Here is a 9,612-nt window from a genome sequence, read left to right on the forward strand (position 1 = left end):
TACTGCAATATAACTGCAGTAGTACTACAATAATACTGCAATATAACTGCGGTAGATCTGCAATATAAGTGCAGTAGTACTACAATATAACTGCGGTAGTACTGCAATAATACTGCAATATAGCTGCGGTAGCACTGCAATACATAATTTGACTAAAGTACAATACTACTGAAATGCAATACAAATAAAATGCTGTACAATACCATTGGAATACAACCAGAATATCCCAAATAAGTTCACACATCTGCAATAATGAATTAAGGTACAAAACAGTGAATGTCTCAAACTGCAATGCAACAAATAACGTGATTTTTATTTTTATTTTATTTCAAATAACAGGCTGAGAGTTAGACAATGTATTTAAAGTGTTTATTTACAAATCATGCAAACATCTTCCCCCACATTATTCAGAGAAGTTGTGTTTTTTGAAGAGCTTATTCTTATTCCACTTCGTTCTTTTCACTGCCTTCATCTCAGATGTGGAAACACAATTTTGGAAGTAGTCTGTAATAAACAAACAAAAAGAATCAGAGACAATCTTTTCAGTTACTCTTCACCACAGGCATATAATATGCTTAAAATGAATCTGCAAGTTAATGCAGGAACACGCCACTGTTTTTTGAAATAGGAGTTATTCAATGGAATTAATATTGTGCCATAATTAAACAAACAAATCCAGCATTTGCAAACAAACTCAATCTGCTTTTTAAAGGAAAACTCGACTCATAAACAAAGCAAGCAATGCGCAAGTGAAAAGGTCAATTTGAGCGAAAATGCAGTGTGAGACACTTGGTAGGGACGCAAATTATTGGATTTTGGCCGATATTCGATATGCCGATATTTGCAAACTCATTTTGGCTGATACCGATATTTATACACATTTCCCCCCATATAATAATATATATATATAAAAAAATACACGCACTGCCCGTGTACTTTTTCGTTCATTCATTATTCTATTTCGGAATGAAAGATGACATTTAAAAAAGGGTGCAACTTGGTTTTTTGTTTAAAAGGAAAAATCAGAAATGGCTGTATTTTGTTTTCCAAATGTATTGTTGTCATCAAACAATAGTATTAGAAAATTGGACGACATTTCCGATCGTTTTTTAATCTGTAATATTTATTTGTACGTTTATTGTATTTCAAATGACTCGTAGCCGAAAAAGTGATGGTCCGCCGAAGATTGATGGCCGGCCGCGGGAGCGCGCGCCGCGTGTTACAGGTGTATCGCCCATTCACTTTACGAATGCAGTTGCTTTTATGTGGATCAAGCAGACATAACGTGCAAATAAACATCACTCACCCAGTACAACCATTATTACAACCAACCTTCAGTGATTGAAGCCTCTACTTATTGATTGAAAGGTTATTTCTGCCCTGAAATGTGTTGCTTATATTAATGAGGTTAAATCTGACTGATTAATACTCACCCAGTACTTTTGACCTATTAAAATACCTGTAAAGGGCCAATACAACCATTATAATGCAGTATTTTACCTGCCAAAAAGTGATCACTTGATTTAAAAAAACAACACATTTCAGAGCTAGATGGACTCTAATTTGACAAACGAACAAATTGAATGGTCTGAAAGTTAACTGGAGATGTTTTATTATTTTGTATTGGTACATCCTTGCCACGAAGATGTTTTAAAAAGTGTTGGGGAGAATATTGAACATGGCAAAAGAGTGGTGAGTGGTGACATGTGTTAATGTGATCGCCCCCTCATCAGCGCTCCGCTGGCGGAGGGTGGAAAATAGGCACAATACCGGCTCTGAGTCATTTGAAATTATGAAATTATGACTATTTTTGATCTAAAAAACATACTAACATAAGGGCAACCCAGGAAACATTATAAAATAATAATAAAAAAAAAAATGTCAGGGGACCTTTAAAACTGCTCTAATGAGGACACTCGACAAAACTGACATTTTGGCACATATTGTGTGTTTGTTATGGTTTGTTCAAGCCTGAAAAAGAACTCGATACTGAAGCGCACCTTTTCCTCCACACAGCTGGACATTAAAGTTGCTGGCGCTCATGCTACGTTCACGGTCGTCACGTGCGCATAGTATATCCACCACATATTGGCAAGGCTCATCGGCAGAGATATTACTATCGGCCGATACCGATGATCATTAAGCTTTTATCGGCTGATACTGATGTCGTGCTGATGTCATCGTGCGTCCCTAACACTTTGCTTTATATAAGAGATCTCGGCTCAATTTTCTCACAAATGCAGTTGAGCAACTTCCTCTTCTAAAACAGTAGACAGCACTGAACTAGGTGATTAATTTAGTCTCCCAGGAGAAGCCCACTTGCCTTTGCATACACCTGTGGAAAATGACCAGTGAACAGGTGTTTACTGTATCTTACTGTATCTATAATGAACCTTTTTGAGGTTTTCTTTAGCAAAATGTTATTCTATATCTAGACATATCCATATTAGATTTAATCTTATTGAATTACATCCTATTTATGTTAATTTGTGGTTTATTGTTCAGCATTAATAATGAGTTTGAACACTCCAGATAAAAAGTTAAATTACTCACCCTCATGTCATTCCAACCCCGCAAGACACGGGGAACACAACTGAAGATCTTTTTGATGAAATCTTTCTGTCACTCCATTGACAGTCTACACAATTTGCCCAATAACATGCATTTCTGGAAAAAAGCAGAGACACACAATTTTTAAAGTCTGTGAGTGCATATTTGTTTCACCCCAGCCATCGTCTTCTGTTTTTAGTTGTTACCAGTACATTTTCCTGGAAATAGCAATCACACAAAAAAAAGTAAGTTAGCCTACTTAAAAAAAAAAATATATATATATATTTTCTATACATAATGTCAAGCTACTGAACATAATTTGCTTGTATTTTCCAGTAAGTTAGTGTCTGATATTTCTAATATTCCTGATATTAAATTTAAACAAGTAAAGTCACCGTGTATAGCACTTCATACAATACAGATAGTTTTTTTAAAAAATGTGTTAAAAGTGATAGACAATATGCTGCAAAGTGCAAACATAAGTTACACAATCTGCTGTGACGCAATTAACACTAACGTTAAACAGTGTAACGTTAAACCGGAGAATGGTAAAACTAACATTACAGAATAGAAGCGGCGTTTCCTCTTATTTTCCCACCGGGTTGAACAACATATACGTAAAGTCTTTTTTACACCAATCTAAAATAAAAAAAAAAGAGAAATATGAGGACATTACATGTTATAATTTACTCACCTCTAAGCTGAATGACTTGACAAGGCCTCGCGCAATGAACTTCTTTTCTTCCAGAAAACGCTTCTCTTCCATTCCACTTGTTAATGACCGTCGTCACAACGAGTAATGCTGTCATGTCTTTGTGTTTTAATTGTGATAGTTCATAAATATGAACCTATATGAACGATAATTTCAGTGAGGAAATCAACCAAACCATATTTTATGGAGCAGACACTACGCGGAAAGACGCTGACTGACAGTAATGAGCATCAGCTGCTCTCGAGACTCGTTGTCAGGACAACGCCCGCGGCGCGTGCGCGCGAAGGAAGCTCGTCACATGGGCTATGTCTCGCACAAAACAGCAGAACTGCAGTACAGTTTAATATTGGTAGGCCAAGACTTCAGATGCAAAAAAACAAAAACTTTATCTGTCTTTTTTTTGCTCCTTTATTTAGGTTCAGTAATTTCACTTTTTAATGGCAAAACTGATATCATTGCCTGAGAGCCCAATAAAAAACAAAAAGATAAAAAAATTGATTAGTTTTCTCTATCAAAAAAAGTCTATCACTTTTTAAAGTGTATCACTGAACTGAAGTTATTGCAACTACTTCATTATACTGCAAATCTACAGTTGTACTGCAGTTTTACTTCACTATTCTGAAGTTGTACTTTTTGTACTGCTGTTTTACTGCAGTTGCACTTCAATGTACTCTAGTCACATTGTATCTAAACTGCAGTTATACTTCGTTAATACTGCAAATCTACAGTTGTACTGCAGTCACATTGTATCTATACTGCAGTTATACTTTGTTAATACTGCAAATCTACAGTTGTACTGCAGTTTTACTTCACTATTCTGAAGTTGTACTTTTTGTACTGTGGTTTTACTGCAGTTGCACTTCAATGTACTACAGTCACATTGTATCTATACTGCAGTTATACTTCGTTAATACTGCAATTCTACAGTTGTACTTCATTGTACTGCAGTTATACTGCTTTAAACTGCAGTTTTACTGCAGTTGTACTTCATTGTACTGCAATTATTTTTCGTAAGGGATACACCTTTGAACTTTTATTTTATTAAAACAGCTTTAACGGAACATCTTGTCTGCATTCTAATCGATGCCCCCTGGTGGCCAAAACCCCTTTAAAGAACATTCAAATTATACAGTCCTTTTCAATCATCAGAACATTAATATAAACATTTTAATTAAATAAATTATGTTCAGTTGCATGACATACTGCTTGTGTAATGATTCCTGTCTGTTTCCCTTGTCTTGTGTGAACTTTTGCTATTTCCTGTTCCGTGCCATGTTTTGTAGTCTTTTGTAGTTTTTCTTTTTGATGAGTTCCCCCAGGTGTTTCTGATTAACCACGCCCCCTTGTTACCTTGTTTAGCTTGTTTGTCTGTGTATTTAAACCTCTGTTCTTCAGTTGTTGGGTGTTGGTTGTTGTTTGATGTTATGTTGTTACTAGTACCCTGTTCTGAGTACCCTGTTCTGAGTTTACCCTGCTTTATTTATTTATTTGTTTATTTGTTTGTTTGTTTATTGGATTATTAAAGTGCTTGCAATTGGATTCCACCTCTGCTTCCTTCTTGCCGTATCATAACAGCTCGTTGTCTATTATACACCAGAACCACACACTCCACTGGACTGTAGGCCTATATGTGAGACATGTTTTTAAATTTGTGTTACAGTCAACTCCTAAAACTGTTCACACAGTATAATAGCAAACTTGTAAATCAGACAATCAAACATGAGGAGAAAACGTCTCGGTTACGTATGTAACCCTCGTTCCCTGAGTAGGGAACGGAGACGTTACGTCAGAAGTGACGGAGATTGGGGGTTTCGCATAGAAAGCCAATCCTCTTCGAGTATTTAAACACGAGCCAATGGCATGCAATGCCTTGGGGCTGCGGAAATTTGCATAGCGTACTCCGCCCTACTCCGTGAGTATAAAAGGAGGAAGTGAACGCAACCGCAGTATGTCTTCGCTGAGGAGCCAAGACTGAACTCGGCATCTACCCAGCGATACAGCAGAAGTGGCAGGGAGACGTAACGTCTCCGTTCCCTACTCAGGGAACGAGGGTTACATACGTAACCGAGACGTTCCCTTTCGTAGTCACTTCGAGTTACGTCAGAAGTGACGGAGATTGGGGGTCTGTGCCATCACGCCATCTTACAGCTGTCTTCCAGTGCCCTGCGAAAGACTGAACCCCCGAGCCTTACCTCTTTTTTTTTTTTTTTTTTTTTTGGGGATCCGACTTTGACACAGGATTACCAAGGTACACTGGGAAACATATCCCGAAGGGGACATGCTACCAGCTGCCTACCGAAGGGAGGACTTATGAATACACATATGGCCACATAGGAACACATATGGAACACTGGAGTACCAACCGCAGGTGGCTACTAATTTAAACTCCAGGGGTGGCAGATGGCTTGCCAAGGGAAGACACATGCTCAGAGAGGCTTACAGTGGATAATACACATGAGACGGTTACCATGGGGAACCGTGCGCATGGAGGCACCTAGCTAGCATCCAGAGCAACGCAGTGGTGCCCGCATCGTCGGTGCTGGAGGACTCAAGACTTCAATGGAAGAACTGAGGAAATATCGCACTTATCCAGTCCGGGGAGTGGAGTGGCGAGCAAGCGAAGACACCTGAGCGGATCCAGAACTGGCCGAAACGAGTACGTGAGAGGATACCGGCTCAATTCGCAGATTATAGAATCTGGCGAAGGTGTTGGGTGTCGCCCAGCCTGCAGCTCTGCAGATGTCTGTTAGCGAGGCGCCGTGCGCTAAAGCCCAAGAGGAGGCTACACTCCGAGTGGAATGGGCCGTCACACCAAGGGGGCACGGAAGGCCTTGCTGCTGGTAAGACAAAGCAATGGCATCCACTATCCAGTGGGACAGCCGTTGCTTTGAGAGAGCCCTTCCCTTCTGGCTCCCTCCATGACAGACAAAGAGCTGGTCTGAGGTCCTGAAACACTGCGTTCTGTCGACATAGGTGCGGAGAGCACGTACCGGACAGAGCAGTGCCAAGGCTGGGTCTGCCTCCTCCGGGGGCAGCGCTTGCAGGTTCACCACCTGGTCCCGGAAGGGAGTGGTGGGAACCTTGGGCACATATCCAGGCCGGGGTCTCAGGATCACGTGAGAGTAAGCCGGCCCGAACTCCAGGCACGCTTCGTCAACGGAGAATGCGTGCAGGTCCCCCACCCTCTTGATGGAGGCCAATGCAACCAGGAGTGCTGTCTTCATGGACAGAAACTTTAACTCTACCGATTGCAAAGGCTCAAAGGGATGCCTCTGCAGAGCACTTAAAACTACCGAGAGGTCCCAAGAGGGTACGAGGGGAGGACGAGGCGGATGCAGCCTCCTCGCTCCCCTCAGGAACCTGATGACCAGGTCGTGCTTCCCTAAGGACTTACCTTCCACTGCTTCATGAGAAGCGGCAATGGCCGCGACGTAAACCTTAAGGGTGGAGGGCGACAGCCTGCGCTCCAACCCCTCTTGCAGGAAGGAAAGCACGACACCGATCGAACATCTCCGGGGGTCTTCTCCGCGAGAAGAGCACCAATTGACGAAGAGGTTCCACTTCAACGCATAGAGGTGTCTCGTGGACGACGCTCTTGCGGAAGTGATGGTTGCCGCCACCGCAGGTGGCAGCGAACTCAAACCTGCCTCATCCCATCCAGGAGCCACACGTGCAGCCTCCAAAGATCGGGACGAGGGTGCCACAGAGTGCCCCGTCTCTGAGAGAGTAGGTCTTGTCTCAGAGGAATAGGCCAAGGAGGTGCTGTCGCGAGGAGCATGAGATCGGAGAACCACGTCTTGGTGGGCCAGTAGGGGGCTACCAGCAAGACCTGCTCCTCGTCCTCCTTGATCTTGCACAACACCCGTGCAAGGAGGCTCACTGGGGGAAACGCATACTTGCGTGGGCCCCGTGGCCAGCTGTGCGCCAGCGCATCCGAACCGAGAGTGCCCCAGGTCAGAGAATAAAACTGGGCGCAGTGGGCTGAGTCCCGAGAGGCGAACAGATCTATCTGTGCCTCCCCGAACTCTTTCCAGATCAGCTGGACCGACTGGGGATGGAGTCGCCATTCGCCGGAGATGGGACGGACCCGAGACAGCTCGTCGGCTACCCAGTTCCGGTCTCCAGGAATGTAAACTGCACGAAGGGACCTCAGGTGCTTCTGACTCCATATCAAGAGGTGGCGGGCGAGCTGCGACAACTGGCGCGAGCGTAGACCCCCCTGGTGGTTGATGTACGCTACAGCCGTAGTGTTGTCTGAGCGGACAAGCACATGCTGGCCCTTGAGCAACGCTCTGAAGCGGTGCAGGGCGAGCCGTACTGCCAGCAGCTCGAGGCAATTGATGTGCATGAGGCGCTGGGCTCCTGTCCAGGAACCGGCGGCTGCATGCCCATTGCACATGGCACCCCAACCCATGGTAGATGCATCCGTGGAGACGACGAGATGTCTGGAAACTCGCTGAATAGGGACACCTGTCCGTAAAAAGCTGAGGTTCGACCACGGGAAGAAGGTTCGCCGGCATGCCGGAGTCACTGGGACTCGGAGCGAGCCGCGATGCCATGCCCACCTCGGGACTCGATCGCGAAGCCACAGCTGAAGCTGTCTCATATGAAGCAAACCGAGCGGCGTGGCCACGGATGCCATATGCCCCAGGAGCCTCTGAAAAAGTTTCAGTGGAACCGCACTCTTGCCCTCGAACTGACGAAGGCAAGCCAGCAGTGAGTGCGCGCGCTCGTTCGTGAGCTGCGCGGACATGGCGACCGAGTCTATCTCCATGCCGAGAAAAGAGATCCTCTGCACGGGGCAAAGTTTGCTCTTTTCCCGGTTGACCCGAAGGCCCAAACGGGCTAGGTGCCGGAGCACCAGGTCTCTGTGTTCGCAAAGCTGAGCTCGAGAGTGTGCTAGTATCAGCCAGTCGTCGAGATAATTCAGGATGCGAACCCCGTGTTCGCGAAGGGGAACAAGGGCTGCCTCGACGATCTTCGTGAAGACGCGAGGGGACAGAGCTAACCCGAATGGGAGAACGGCGTACTGATATGCCTGGCCCTCGAAGGCAAACCGAAGAAACGGTCTGTGTCGAGGTAAGATGGACACATGGAAGTACGCGTCCTTCAGGTCGATCGCTGCAAACCAATCCTGATACCGAACACATTCGAAAATGCGTTTGGCCGTGAGCATTTTGAACGGTAGTCGATGGAGAGAACGGTTCAAAATGCGCAGGTCCAGGATCGGTCGTAACCCACCGGTCTTCTTGGGGACAATGAAGTAGGGGCTGTAAAACCCAGACTTCACCTCGGCTGGAGGGACCGTCTCGATTGCACCCTTTGCCAGCAGGGTCGCAATCTCCGCTCTCAGGACTGGGGCATTGCCACCAACTATCGTGGAGCGAACTCCCCTGAAGCGGGGAGGAGACCGTGCGAACTGAATCGCGTAGCCGAATCTGATCGTTCTGATGACCCAGCGGGATATCCCGGGAAGCGCTAGCCAGGCTTCCAGGAAATGAGCCAACGGGGTCATGCGAACCACAGACGTCCCCCCGGAGGGGCAGCGGTGCGGGTCGACTGGCACGCGTGCAGGAGTTACCCCGCTCGGATGCGTCGAAGCCCGCTCCCCGACAGAAGGGACCAGGGAAAGCGGAGCGTTCCACGGGGGTCTGTTCTGCCGGGGGTCTGGCGACAGAGGGGGAAGGGATTGGTGTAGCCCGGGGACGACACACGCACCCTTCCGCGCCCTCAGAGACAGAGAGGAGTGTGTGGGCTGACGCACGGGGGCATCGAGCGCACCCACTCCAGTCTGTGAGCTCAGTGAGGATGTCAAGTCTTTCTTTAACCAGTTCAGGGTGCTGCCCACCCGTGGGTGAGCAGCGGGGAGCTGAGAACAAAAGATTCTCCCCCGGCCCTCCACCGGGGGAAGGAGGGGGCCTGCTACCGCCTCCTGGAAAAGACTCGAGATCGTCACTGAGCGGCCCGTGTCAGGATCTTCGCTTGGCCTGGCGTTTAGCGGGGCGAGCGGCCTGAGGGGGCTGAGACGCCGGCCTGCGGCCTCCTCGACGCCGGGGCCCGGGTGAAGGCTGCTGCTGGGGCCGGGCGGGAGGGAGGGGAGCCGCAGGAGGGCGTCCTCGGCGGCGAGCAGCGGGAGGCACCTGCGCCGATGACTGGGTGGAGGCAGCAGCTGGTCGTCGGGGCAGGATGTGTTTAATGGCCTCCGTCTGCTTCTGGGCGGTGGAGAACTGCTGGGCGAAGTCCTCGACCGCACCGCCGAAAAGGCCAACCTGGGAGAGCGGAGTCTGCGTGTCTGCCAGGTTGAGCCAGAGATGGCGCTCCTGAACCACCGAAGTGGCCATCACCTGACC

At 46.8% G+C, this 9,612-nt stretch overlaps 1 long non-coding RNA gene across 1 annotated transcript; it reads right to left on the bottom strand.

Moving 5' to 3' along the window:
• Positions 1-309: 309 nt before the first annotated feature.
• Positions 310-3,680, bottom strand: LOC120495248 (uncharacterized). Its single transcript, XR_016155247.1, has 3 exons — positions 3,245-3,680; positions 2,554-2,667; positions 310-504 (listed from the first exon to the last, which is right to left on the bottom strand). It is a non-coding gene; the product is annotated as an uncharacterized LOC120495248 (long non-coding RNA).
• Positions 3,681-9,612: the final 5,932 nt, after the last annotated feature.

Source organism: Pimephales promelas, chromosome 3 (assembly GCF_988280905.1).
Source record: "Pimephales promelas chromosome 3, fPimPro1.hap1.1, whole genome shotgun sequence".
NCBI lineage: Eukaryota > Metazoa > Chordata > Actinopteri > Cypriniformes > Leuciscidae > Pimephales > Pimephales promelas.